This window comes from Rhododendron vialii, chromosome 2a (assembly GCF_030253575.1).
Source record: "Rhododendron vialii isolate Sample 1 chromosome 2a, ASM3025357v1".
Lineage (NCBI taxonomy): Eukaryota > Viridiplantae > Streptophyta > Magnoliopsida > Ericales > Ericaceae > Rhododendron > Rhododendron vialii.
The window spans coordinates 43,196,928-43,211,472 of NC_080558.1; the positions used below are offsets into that span (position 1 = coordinate 43,196,928).

Here is a 14,545-nt window from a genome sequence, read left to right on the forward strand (position 1 = left end):
ATCTGTCCCCGGAGAACCACGCCGAAACAATCGAGCTTCTCAAAGAATTTTCCCGAGGTTTTTGCTTGGTCTCACAAGGATATGCCCGGCATTGACCCTGAAATAGTACAGCATCGAATCCCGTTGGAGCCTGGGGCTGTCCCTGTCAAACAGAAACTTCGCAGGATGAGGCCGGATTGGGTTCAGAAGATCAAGGAGGAGGTTACCAAGCAGATTGACGCAGGATTCATAAGGGTTGCAGAGTACCCCAAATGGGTGGCCAACATCGTGCCTGTCCCCAAGAAGGATGGAAGGATCTGAGTCTGCGTCGACTTCAGGGACTTAAACAAGGCAAGTGATGCAGCGGAAGCTAATGAAGAACGGAACTACTAAATTAAGTCCGAATCCGTTGATTCGTAACGAATACCCGGAGATCGAAATCCTTCTCTAAACCTGTTTAGTCAAAGAATACCCAGGGATAAAGGCATCAAACACTTTGTTGATTCCGTAGAATACCAAAGAATTTGGCATAAAAGAGAACACTCTTTATAATTTTATTAATCATCAAAAAACTCCATAATCCTAAGACTTACAACTCTACTTATAATCAATCCTAGTAATACTAAAAAGGTAAATTGAAATTAAGAAACTACTTCCTTGTTAACTAAGATACTAAATAAAAGGAAAATCACATCAACCTACCTAAGTACGGAAACAAATAATTCTAGACTAAGAATATGAAATCACAAAATTTCCTAATCAAGAGCTAATTAAATAATTACTATATTCTTCATGAATTCACGACTGCATCATTCTCTCTGGCTTGAGAAAACTCGTCCTCGAGTTTCCATTGCTTCAAATAATTTCGAGCGCCTAAGCTTGTCTGCATTGGTCTTGAACTTCAAATTGGTTTTCTCGAATTGACATTGTAAATAAGTGCCATGAAAAACTACCAGGACATAAACAGATTCAAACTTTCCATAAAAAGAGGTTTTTGGTGATTCTTTTTCTTCTTTGAATAATCTGACAGTGACCTCTTTTCCCAAGCCAATTTTAACCATGAAATCTACAATTGTAAGTTCATTGAGCAAATCACTCACTTGAACAAACTCTGGAACATCAACTGTACCAACGGCTAGAACATCATTAGGAACACCAAGAATTAAAAAAGAATCCGAGAGCAATGTGTCGGAGTCATTTGTCTTCTTAAAGCCTTCAACAATGAAGGGGTCTGTATCAAAAACCGGTAGTTTGTTCCAATCCACGATTGGATCCGGAACAATATTGGACGTGAATGGCCACCGAATTGTACTCTCCTCCATAAAGGAGCACAAATTCAGTGGGTAGTAGTGAGGTTGATTGTCAATGATCAAGGTGGCCCTCTTAACCAATGCTTTATGCGTATCCTTGATCTGTTGAAATCGTTCCCCTAGTTGTGCACCCCGTGCAGCCTCATCACCTTCGTTCATATCTTCGACAACAACATAACGATCATCACGAACTGCTTGTCGCACCATGATCCGGAATCGAGCGCAGGCTTTGATACCAACTGATGCAGCGGAAGCTAATGAAGAACGGAACTACTAAATTAAGTCCGAATCCGTTGATTCGTAACGAATACCCGGAGATCGAAATCCTTCTCTAAACCTGTTTAGTCAAAGAATACCCAGGAATAAAGGCATCAAACACTTTGTTGATTCCGTAGAATACCAAAGAATTTGGCATAAAAGAGAACACTCTTTATAATTTTATTAATCATCAAAAAACTCCATAATCCTAAGACTTACAACTCTACTTATAATCAATCCTAGTAATACTAAAAAGGTAAATTGAAATTAAGAAACTACTTCCTTGTTAACTAAGATACTAAATAAAAGGAAAATCACATCAACCTACCTAAGTACGGAAACAAATAATTCTACACTAAGAATATGAAATCACAAAATTTCCTAATCAAGAGCTAATTAAATAATTACTATATTTTTCATGAATTCACGACTGCATTAGCAAGCCACACATTGACGTGCTTGTGGACAACACGGCGGGACATGCCTTGCTCTCTTTTGTCGACGGATTCTCCGGATACAACCAGATCTCTGTGGCGCCCGAGGACCAAGAGAAAACGATGTTTGTCACGGAATGGGGCACTTATTGCTATGTGAAGATGCCATTTGGGCTAAAGAACACCGGGTGTACTTTCCAAAGGGCCCAGACGACTTTGTTTCATGACTTTATCCATAAGACCGTTGAGATCTACGTCGATGACATGATTGTGAAGGCAAAGGAGGAAAAGGACTACCTTCCTTCGCTCAGGCAGTTTCTTGAACGGCTTCGCAAGTACAACATGCGGCTGAATCCACAAAAGTACACATTTGGAGTCACGTCAGGCAAGATGTTGGGATTTCTGATCACCGTAAGGGGAATTGAAGTGGACCCTTCCAAAATCAAAGCGATTCTCGAAATGGAGCCGCCAAAGTCTGAGAAAGGCATGCGAAGTTTTCTAGGGAAGGTCCAGTTCATCAGCAGGTTCATCTCTAAGTTAACTCTAACCTGCGAGCCGTTATTCCGTTTGCTCAAAAAAGGGGTCCCGTTCGAATGGACAGAAAAATGCCAGGCCACCTTCGAGTCTATTCAAAGGTATTTGCAGAACCCGCTTGTACTGATGCCGCCAACGCCGGGCCGACCTTTGATTCTCTATCTGTCCGTTTCTCCGACAGCCATGGGATGTCTACTAGCACAGAAAGGAAACAATGGGGTCGAAAAGGCTGTTTACTATCTGAGCAAGAAGATGGTGGGGTTCGAAGAGCGCTATACCCCTCTGGAGAAGACATGTTGGGCGCTGGTTTGGGCTACCAAAAAGCTTAGACACTACATGCTAGCTTATTCGGTGAGACTGATTTCTCGGATGGATCCTATCAAGTATTTGTTCGAGAAGCCCTCGCTCACCCATAAGCTAGCACGTTGATTGCTTCTGCTGGCTGAGTTCGAACTCCAACACGTCACAAGGAAGTCTGTAAAGGGGCGTGCCGTGGCTGAGTTTTTGGCTGATCACCCGATCGACGGCCCGGAAGACGTGGATTTCACTTTCCCTGACGAGGAGGTGTTGACAGTGGTCGAGGAAGTATGGACGCTCTATTTTGACGGGGCTGCTAACCAAAAGGGATTTGGGATCGGAGTGTTGTTGATCATGCCCGCCGGCACTCACATTCCGCTCGCTTTCAAGCTGAATTTCGATGTTACCAATAATCAAGCTGAGTACGAGGCCTGCATCGTTGGGATGGAAGCTGCTATTGCTTTAGGGGTCGAGAAACTCGAAATAATTGGAGATTCAAACTTGGTGGTTTCCCAGGCCAACGGGGATTGGAAAGTTCGTGAGGAAAAGCTGAAGCCTTATCACCAAGATTTGGAAGAACTGATTCCTCGTTTCAATAAGGTGACTTTCACCCATGTCCCACGTTTGAAGAATCAGTTCGCCGATGCTTTGGCAACTTTGGCTTCAATGATCGAACTTCCAATAGGCGTTAAGCTGCGGCCGATTGTGATTGAACAGAGGGACTTGCCTGCTTATGAGTATATCAACGCCATTGATGATGTCGATGATGGCCTACCCTAGTACCATGACATTTGGAACTTTGTGGAGCGCGGGGAACTTCCTGCCGAGGCCACGAAGAAGGATCGGATTGCCTTACAGAGGTTAGCTTCTCAGTACATCATCTGTGGAGGGAAGTTATATCGAAGGTCTCACTGCGGGATGCACAAGCTCTGTGTCAACGGTGTCGAAGCAACAAGGATAATGGAAGAGGTTCACGAGGGAGTCTGCGGGCCTCACATGAGCGGCGTCATGCTCGCTAGAAAAATCCTCAGGCAGGGTTATTAGTGGTCTACAATGGAATCGCAATGCATCGATTACGTACGGCGCTGTTACAAATGTCAAATCCATGCGAACCTGCAACATGTCCCTCCGTCGAAATTGTATGGCATGACTTCACCATGGCCTTTCTCTGTTTGGGGCATCGATGTCATTGGGATGATCAGGCCGTCTGCCTCGAATGGCCATAAGTTCATACTGGTGGCAATAGACTATTTCACCAAATGGGTCGAGGCTGAATCCTACAAGACACTGACAATGGTGCAGGTCACTCAGTTCATTCGAAAGAACATCATCTATCGGTACGGGGTTCCTCAGGCATTTGTGTCGGATAATGAAAGTCATTTCAAAGGAAGGGTTCTAGAGCTCTTTGAGGAATTCGGCATCGAAATCCATCACTCGACGACCTACCGCCCACAAACAAATGGAGCGGTCGAGGCTACGAACAAGAATGTCGAGATGATCATCAAGAAAACGGCCGAGTCTGCAAGGGATTGGCACGAGCAGCTACCTCTCGCCCTTTGGGGGTATCGAACGTCAATTCGCACTTCAACGGGTGCAACTCCTTTCTCTTTGGTCTATGGGATGGAGGCAGTACTTCCCATCGAACTTGAGGTACCGTCGCTGAGAATCATGGTCGAAAGTGGCCTCGAAGAATTTGAGTGGTTAAGCGGGAGGTTTGTCGAGCTGATGTTGTTTGATGAAAGAAGGCTCCGGGCTTTGTATCATGTTCAGGGGTATCAGCGTCGAATCGCTCGTGTGTTCAACAAAAAGGTGAAGTCCAGGGGCTTAGTCGAAGGAGACATGGTCACCAAGGAAATCCGAGCCCCAGTGTTTGATCCCCGCGGGAAATTCAGGCCGAAGAGATCCGGGCCTTACATTATCAAGACCATCCTATCCGAGGGTGCTGCTAAGCTCATCGACCTCGACGGCAACGAATTCAGCACCCTGGTCAACCTGGATCAACTCAAGCGTTACTATCCCTGAGAGATGCTCGTTGGGTCAAAAACCACAAGGGTGGGCGATTCCAAGCAAAAGTTAGAGCAGCCTGCTAGACCGAAAACCTAAGGAGGCGGTGCTAGGCAAAAGTCAAAAGCTCGCTAGGCCGAAAACCTGAAAAGGGCGGTCCTAGGCAAAAGTTAGAGCGTAAAAGGAAGGGTGAAATACACGAGTGAACCTTAGCCTGAACTACGTTCTGACCTGATTCCTTGAAAAAGGATACGTAGGCAATCTCACTTTGAGATTCGGTCACATTCCATCAAAATTTTGATCCAGGTTCGACATTTTCGGGTCCACGCCGTAGTTTGGGAAGGTCGAGCACAAGTCAAAGGCTGCATTGAAGAGAGTCAGAAAAGGGGAAACCCATCGTCTTTCAACTTTATTGCAAATTACTACTTCTAATACATAAGCTGAGCATAGAAAGCCTTAAAAACAGTTGAAGCATGAAAAACAGAACAAAATGCTTAAGAAGCCTAACGGCTCGCAGTTTATTCTAAGTATAGCAAAGTGGCCCGGAGTCAGTTAATGTCTTCCCTTGTGTTTACATCTATTCTCAGCCACTGCCTGTAGCGGCTCCTTAGCCCTGTGGTAAATTTTGGCATCTCAGCTTGAAGGGCTCTGAGGCCTCAGCGCCTTTGGTAACCGTTGAGTGTTTGAGCGTTGAAATTCGGGACACGGAAGTCCCCAATGCTGATGCGGTGGTTCTCCTGAGAAGCGCCCAGCTGTCGAAGGACACGGCCGGGAATGTAGAAAGTGAAGCTCGAAAGTCCTGCAATCACCATCCTGTCGAATCCATCAGAGTGAATAGCCATATCCGGGAGGTCCAACCAAGGGCACCTCCAGGCGATCTCATCAGGCTGCATTTGCTGCATGAACTCGTACCAGCCTTTTATATCCATGTCGGGATACCGCATCTCCCTTTGATGAATCCTCTTTGGAAAGAGATTCCAGCCCGCCACCGGTGGGTGCAGTAGAAATTTGTCCGACAACCATAACTGCATGAGCGAAAAGACAAGTAAGAAGTCAGATAAAGCCTGAGTGAAAAGACAAGTTAGGAGTTAGGGAGCAGCCTAAGCCGAGGGTCGAGGTAAAATGAGAACGTGTGAAAAGTCGGAAAAAGGTGAGCTGAGTGAGGTCACCTGAAGCAAAAGCGGGCTGCCGCTGAAAACGGTCGACTGGCCCGTGTATACCAGATCCAAACCCAAGAGTGTCTCAACCAGGACCAAAAGGATCATGTTCTTTCGTGCCCCCATCTGGGCAGCAACGCTCACAAGTGAAGGGCTGACCTGCCCGTGGGCCGGCACGAGCAGATAAGCGGCAAGCAGGCAGATTACCAAGGCAAAGCGGCGGTGTGCTTGAGCTTCGTCGCTATCCAAACCGCCGTCTGGACTGTACATCTCAATCAACCGCATGATGTTCATTTGGCCACCCTCAAGGATAGTGTTCGCCAAACCCCGGGAAATATTGAGTGAGCTGGCCAGCAGTTTGGGCATGCTTGCTTGATAAGGCGGAACAACAAGTGTAGGGGATGAGTAGGTCCGAAGGTACGCCTGGAATTCCTCAACGGTCGGACACATCTCGTCATTGCCGAAGCGAAAGACATGTACGTCAGGATCCCAGAATCTGAGGGCAGCCCGTAGGAGCGCTGGGCGGAGCGGCACATGTCGAAGAAAACGGAATGAAGCAAGGCCGTGATATTGGAAATTGAGCCAGTCGACGCTTAGAAATTGCGCCAACCAGGGCCTAAGTAAAGTTGGGAGGGGGTTGTCCATGGTGAATGCTGAAATATACTGAGAAAAAGAGGAAGTAGTGCAGCCGTGGAGGCCACAATGCATATGCCTCTATTTTATAGGCCTTAGCCATCGTTTCCATTCCCAATGAACCATTCAAACATCATGCTAGCCTCCAAACCCCCCTGCAAAGGACACTGCCTTCTGGGAGCTCAGAAACCGTGTGCAAACCGTGTGAGGGTAAAAACAAAGTAGCCCCTGAAAAAGGACAGTTGGTTAGTCAAGTGGATCTGGCACTCAGAAACCTGGCGTACGCCAGTTTATAACTGGCGTATGCGTGTCCCCCACTTACTGGCGTACGGGGCCTACTTCCTGGCGTACGCCAGTAAGGTTCACCAGAAACCAGTTTGCAGCAGCTACTGCCTCCGTATGGTCATTTTTGTTTCCGGGGCTGGCTTCGGCCGTTTGTTGATCCCTACAAGTCACAAATGTCATTTGAGACTATGGCAAGGTGTCGGATTCCAAAACCACGCCCGATGAAGATTCCGGGCCCCCGATGGCCCGTTTCAAGCCAAAATCAAGGATACGGGAAGTCAAATCTCGTTTCAAGGGTTTTTGCCAAGTGTTGTCATACCATACGTGTTGCAGAAGACTTATGTGACTATGTGGGGGTGTCGGTTTCAGTCCGGGACCATATCGAGTCATCTTTTGCGTCTAAAGTCCGTTTTGGTGACATTTTTAGCTTTTCTTCGGTATTTTCCTTGCACCAAGACAATTGTACCAGTTTTGATGGTTCGTGCAAGTCATCGTGCACCTATATTATCTTTCAAAAGGGTCAGTTTTCTTCGTTTAGGAGAATGTCGGGTTTTGGCCTGCTAATGCACAAATTTCTCATATCCTCCGCGTGTCTGGGATATGTGTCATATCCTAGGGCTTTTCTGTCCATCTTTTCTTCGAGCTAAGTCGATCGTATGCGTATGCAAGTGTCTTTTGTCGATTCAGAGCATTCGTCAATGCATAATAGATATTAGCGGATGGTTTGTTATTTTCCTTTACCAAATCTCATCAAAAGCAAGGGAAATTGATAAACAGAAAGTGCAGAAATTTTATACTACTGTGTCAAAGCGTAAAGGGTGGAAATGTATCAAGCATCAAAATGGCACAACGGCCCAGGCAGAACTAAAATGTCAAGGCACACTCGCTCAAGAGTTAAAAGGCACGCAAGCCCTATCCAGAGTATCAAAGTATCCATATCAAAAGTGTCAAAATAGCAGCAAAATAAACTAAGGCTCGGTGATAGCCCTCAGTCATCAAAAAGGTCCTCGTCGTCGTCATCCTCCTCGCTATCCTCCATCTCTCGAGGGTCCATCCGGAACCTGGGGTCGCTCGCCGAGTCAGAGCCGCTGCTGAGGGACGTCTGCTCCTCTTCTTCTTCCTCCTCTCTCCTTTTCTTCTGTGAGGGTCCCTCGGCAAGCCTCTTCTCCGCAGGCCTCTTCCTCAGCTCTCGGCGGAACTGGAGCTCCTCGCAAGCCGGAGTGATCTGCGCTCCCCGTTCTACCCTCACCGCTGGCCGAGAGGAGCTCGGTGCTACCTTCTTTGTTGGAAGAGGCCGCACACTCTTCCTCCTAGGAGCCGCCCTAGCATGTCCCTGCATGGTCGTTCAAGTCATTTAACATACATTGTGCATATTGTATATATTGAAATGCTAAGTGCATGACATTTTGGGAGCAATCTTATCTAAAAGCAGAATGGACAGTTATACCTGAGGCTGCACAGCAGGGGCTGGAGCTGGCGGAGGGTAGTGCAACTGCAAAGAGGCGCTGCCGGCTATCTTGTGAAACTCCTTCTCCATAGCCTTCATCAGGCGAGCTGCCTCCCGCACCCATTCCATCGGAGCTTGTGATACAATTTTGGGCAAAATAAGAATACAAGCCAAATATACATGCTGAAAGCAAAGTACGAAAACTAGAATGGATGAAGAGTGTTATACCGGCCCTGTGATCTCTGCTAGATCTGTCCTGGCAGGCTAAAACCAAACTACGGCCTCCTCTCCTTGCGCGTCCCGCACTGCTAGAGTCCAAGAAAGCCGAGGCAACCCGGTCGCTGTGGCATAGTCGCTCCTCTCTCTCGGCCGAGCTGCCCTGCTCTCCTGGCTCCGTCTCTCCTCGCCAGCCTCCAGTGCCTCGCCCTGCATGGCAATGTGCTCCAACACTCCAAGCGGCCTCGCCAAGCGCTGCCTCCGGTAAACAGCATAGTCACGCTCAGGCCTCAGAAAAGCAGCAAGGCCGGCCGGAACAATGAAGCGCCACAGCTCAGCCAGAGTATACTTGTATGTGTGAGAAGCGTGAGGAGGAAGTGGCCCGGGAACCTGGAACTCAAGAGAGCCCAGCGACTGTCGCGTCACCTGGTCGCCTAAGTACCACCGCCACCCAAAGGCCGACTCCAACAACACTCGGCTCGCTGTCACCACCCTGCTCCGCGCTAGGTACTCAGGCTCGGGTTCGGCATTGCTCCATGGGTTCCACTCTACCTGCAAGACAATTGCACAGATTCAAAGGCATCTGCGACAGCATTAAAGCAATTCTAAGGGCTGAATAATCAATTTGATGCGTTGTTTACCTGAGTACTTAACAGCTCGTCAAGGTACGACCTGAAGGCTAGAAGGCTCCCTCTTGACTTCTTCTTGCCACTGTACATGGGGCCCTAGATCATGGCACGTGGGAGCATCCTCAGGTTTGGGCACTTGTTCTCCGGTGGGTACATTTTCAGCACTTCATAGGCCCACAGCTGCAAATGTTCAGACAATCAAAGTATCAGAATACAGTTTATATGCAAATCAAAGACAAGTACAAGAAAGGGAAACAGGAAATGAATGCCAAGTTGTGTCTATTACCTCCCACACCCTCCAGTAGCCGGCAGTCGCCTTCTTCCCGTGAGAGAACTCTCCCATGAAACCGTAAGCACGTACCCAGAGCTGCTCCTCCCCAGTCGAACGGTGAGGCTGTGCTCAAGTCATAGAGGGCCGGTAAATAGGACAGGTGCACCGTGGATCGTTTGTTCGGGTACAATGTAGCCCCAAACAAGTACAACAAATTGGCCCTCGCCATCTGCTCCGCCTCCAACTCCGAGTCCGGCTCCCTCCCATGCAAATACCGTTTGAACTGGTCATAATGGACGGTCTCTGCCTTGCCTGCTGGCGCCTGCCTTAAGAACCACTCCAGAGCCCTAGGATCCCTATAAATCTCCGAGTCAAACGGGATAGGCTCCCCTCCTACCCCAAGCCGGTGAGAGCTGCAAAGTCCGACAGAGTCACCGTCATCTCCCTGATTGGCAAGTGGAAGGTATTCGAGGAATCCCACCACCTCTCGGCCAGCGCTGTAAGCAGAGCGTGATCGCTCTTCACGGCCGTCAACGTGAGGATGAACAGCCGGAACCCTGCAGCATCAACCAAAGCCCTGACCCGCTCTGGCAACCCCTGGTACAACTCGAGTGAGCTCGCGGGACCTCCATGACCCCGAGTGCTGGCTACCCCCCTATGCATAACAAAGACAGGCAACAAAAAGAGTTTCATCAGTAGTAGCAATTCAAGCAGTCAATCGAATTCAGAACGTTGAAAGTAGCTCTACGGTCGAAACAAGCGTCATAAGGGTCGAACAATGCTACCGGGCACCCGTGTTACTTTGTTCAGTTCTGCTATCGGTCGAATCAACTCAAAGGCACTTCTCAGTCGAATTCCGAACCACGAGGCCTTATTTCTCCCGAGGTACACCTCTCAGTCGATTTCACAAGTGTTCTGTTTATCAATATGGTCGATTCAAACTATGGGACACGCCATTCGGGCGTTCGTTGTGCCATGGCAATCTACCTAGTTGAATTCAAGTTCAAAGGACTATCTTATTAACCAAGGCAGCCTATGATTGGTTCAAGATTGGCACGACGGTTTTATCAAAGTCATGGGCATTCTGCAAGTCGTTTCAGTTACGTCAAGTATTCTATCATTCAAGTCAAGTTTCAAAGTCGAGGCATACTATTCAAACTCTATTCTCTCAGTCAAGCTACAGTTCTGGGTTTTGGCCTACGTACGTTACAAGCTATACTATGCCAATGCAAGCTACGTATCGTTATAAATGACAAAGCATAAATATTGAAGCAAGTTCCGAAGTATACCTGCGCCCAATCCACGAACAGGTGTCTCTGTGGGTCTCTCAGTATAAGCTCTGCATCATAGCTCTCCCGCAAAGGTGCAAGGCTTTTAACCTCAGACGGGATAAACAAGTGTGGCTCGGGCAAAACATACGTGGCCGCGTCGAACCTAGCACGGGGTGCCAGCCGTATGGACTCTGCGAGCGTCACTACCCGCTCAAAGGACCACACCTCCCCCTGAGCCTCCTCGGCTGCCTCGGTCTCGCTCACAAAGGCCTCCTCCTCGGCCCTGGCCCTCTCGGCCTCCTCTCTCAAGCGCTCCTCCTCCTGAGCCCTTTCAACTTGCCGGAGCCTATCCTCTCGTGCTGCCAACACTGCAGCCACCACCCCCGGATTCTCCCGGAGCAAACGGCCAAGTTCCTCCTCAGACACAAACTCTGCAAAATCCCCCCGAGTGATGGGTACGTGTGCCGAGGACTCCACTGCAGGCCTGAACTCAACCTCCTCCATGAGTACCTCTCCGGATACCCCCTCCTCAACCACGGGACCCTTGCCCTTCGCTGGATCCCTCGGTGGTGTCCTCGGTCGGCCATCACCGTCACCACCACCACTGCCGCTGCTGCCGGCCCCGGACGAGCCCAAACCTGTGATCACCAAACCTTCCACACCACTCCTTGGGTCCAATCGTCGAACCCGTGGGCCTACTATACCAACAGAACCTGGCGTACGCCCCACCGCTCCTGGCGTACGCCCTTCATCACCACCAATCACCCCTGCTGCATGGCCGTCGCCGCCTCTGTCACTGCCTGAAACGCCTGCACCGATCACCACGGGAGCATCGCCCACCAACTGATCATCGATTTGAGGGCCCTCGGTCTCCCCACTCAACCGAACCTCGTCACCACCAACTCTACCACCGCCATTGCTGCCGCCTTCACCGGAGTCGCCCATGGGTGAACGTGGGTATGTGTGTTGTGAGAGAAGGATGAAAGATTGAGGAAGAGATTGGGATTTTGAGAGAGTTTTTGGGTTTCTGGAGTTCAAAACCGAAGGAATGGCGGTTTCCTACCATCTGCAGCAGTTTATTCGACGTAGAGGGCAATTAGGCCGGATCTGGGCTCGGGTCTTTGTGAAAAGTGGTGCACACCAGTATCGTCGTGCCGTACGCCAGTAAGTTTTGGGCCTCAGGCCCAATTCATGCCCTGTGCCGGATGTCATTCTCAAATGAAAGCTCGACTTGTTCTGGAAAGTTTTGGACCCATCCCCAGGCAAAGGTCCGTCCAATTTCAAATCAATGACGATCTATCCGTCCAATTTCAAATCAACGACGTTTCACCTGTCAATTTCAAATCAACGACGATCTATCCGTCCAGTTTCAAATCAACGACGATCCACTCGTCCAATTTCAAATCAACGACGATCCGCTCGTCCAATTTCAAATCAACGACGATCTATCCGTCCAATTTCAAATCAACAACGTTTTGCTCGTCAATTTCAAATCAACGACGATCTATCCGTCCAGTTTCAAATCAACGACGATCCACTCGTCCATTTTGAAATCAACGACGATCTATCCGTCCAATTTCAAATCAACGACGATCCGCTCGTCCAATTTCAACTCAACGACGATTCACTCGTCCATTTTCAAATCAACGACGATCTATCCGTTTCGACTTCAAATCAAACAGGTTCTTCAAAATTCATGCATTCTGGATAGCCTCGAAGAGGGTGTCTAGAAAACCTTTGACGTTACTTGTCTCCAATCAATGGTACCTCAAGTGCTGTTAAAGGGGGGCTACTGTAGACACCCCATTCTGGACTGTCCAGATAATGTTATTTTCCGATCTTTTATTTTCCCAATGATGATTATAGTCGAGAACAGTCTGAGGATGACGGTGTGTTTGAGCTTGGAGCGTCCCGAACCTCTTTCGAACCCACTTCAAACCTTTCAAACCAGAGTCAAACAACCCCAGCAAAACCCAACTGGCTTACGCCAGTACCTTGGTGACGTACGCCAGTTAACTACCACGTGTCGGTCATCGACCGTTGACCTATTTATCACTGGCGCACGCCGGTCCATATGTGGCGCACGCCAGTCAAATCCAGTCAAATCAACTTTATTCAGCCACATGGACGAGACTTTTGTGCCACCCTGACGTCTGCTACAGTCTCCCTGATGATTACTCTTGGCAAAGGCATTCCCTCTCTCTCCTACACCCCCCATCAAGCCAAGTCCCATGCATTTAATGCATAGGAGGCTCCCTTTCTCAACCAACCAGCCAAACAGCCCTTAGCCCCAACTGATCTCAGTCCATCTCTCCTTTATAAATACCCCCCTCGCATTCATTTGCAAGGGGTTAGCCAATTAAGAAGAAAAAGCTCTCTTCTTCCCTTTTCCTTGCTCTCTATCTCTCTTCTTCCATTGAAAGAGAAAGAAGGGCAACTCACTTCCATATACCCTACTGATATCCAGTCACATTCTAAACCTCCATCTACAACTCTTAAGCTCAATACCACCTTCCAACCTCAACACAAAAAGGTATACCACCTTTGTGTCCTTTTTTGTTTTCAACTTCTGAGGGAGACCAGTAAGGCCCAGGCTAGTAAGCAATACTAGTCCTGGCCTTAATCTGGCAAAATGCAACAATCGTATGAGATGAGACATGGCGCACGCTAGTACACCTATGTCGTACGCCAGTCATGGCAGTACGAGCACTACTGGCGTGGGGATCATGGATTATCGTTTCTGTTATTTTATCTTTCTGTCAATCACCCTTGCATGCTAATAACCAGTTTACTGCTTTCTGTATATTCAGAATTGCTTAGACGTAGTTGTTTTTGTTCACCTTTTATCTGCTCAAAAGGCCTCTGGGATCCTTCTGGTCATGTTCCAGAGCCCAGATGATGTAAAGCCAAACACTGGATTAGGGTCAGACATGCGTACGGCACGTTATTACTGGCGTACGGCAGTTTGTCCCAAGATTCAGTGGCTGGCCCTTGCATCCTAGCTTAATTTTGGCCTATCTCCTGTCCCCCACACTGTTTTTGGGGTATTCTGCTGCTTTTCGTGGCTTGAAGCCATTTCATATTTCTGTAGCTGTATATATTCTGTTCTATTAAACTGCGTGGTTTGTTTTGGGTGTGCGCTGGCCCCTTTCCAGAGCCCAGAGGATTGCAAACAAAGACTGTGAGACTAGATAGGTGGAGTACGCCAGTTTAGTTGTGGCATGCGCAGGTCTCATCAGCATGCAGTGGTTTGGCCATTGCTTGCTGGTGCGAGGCCTGTTCACGTCCCTTCAGGGCAGCGTACCCCAACTTGTCCAGGCTGCTCTCAGTGCTTGTTCTCAATCTATGTTTATTATTGCAAGCAAAACATCCACAAGCATTTTATCACATAACTACAATTTGTTACAGCTTTAATCCCCATTAACTGCTCCCCCACCCTAATTGGCTAAAAATGATCAAATGATAAAAAAATGCAAAAGTTTTACAAAAATGCCTGAGTGGAGACCGATCTCCGGATTGGGCGAGAGGGGGTGCCATAAAACCCTTACCCTCTCGTAACCTAGCTCCCGAACCTCAAATATCGAAGGTGACGACGGACCGGTCTATGCCTTTTTCAAAATCAAACAAAGGTGGCAAACGTTTTCGAGTTCGGTTCCTTGGGTGCTTTCACCGCTAAAACCCGAGTGGTGACTCTGAATCGAAGTGTTTCGCTGCGCTTTTCAAAGAGGGCCGCACCCAATCTCTTAAAGGAACACAAAAATCTAGCATTTTTGGGGCGCGTGCCCACATAGTCCTATTTTTGGTGACAAAAGAGATTGTC

The 14,545-nt window shown here is 48.3% G+C and overlaps 1 protein-coding gene across 1 annotated transcript in view; it reads right to left on the minus strand.

The window, feature by feature from the left end:
* The window catches only part of LOC131316724 (aspartyl protease family protein At5g10770-like), a 68,392-nt gene that overhangs the window by 13,633 nt on the left and 40,214 nt on the right, over positions 1-14,545 (minus strand). The window lies entirely within an intron of this gene.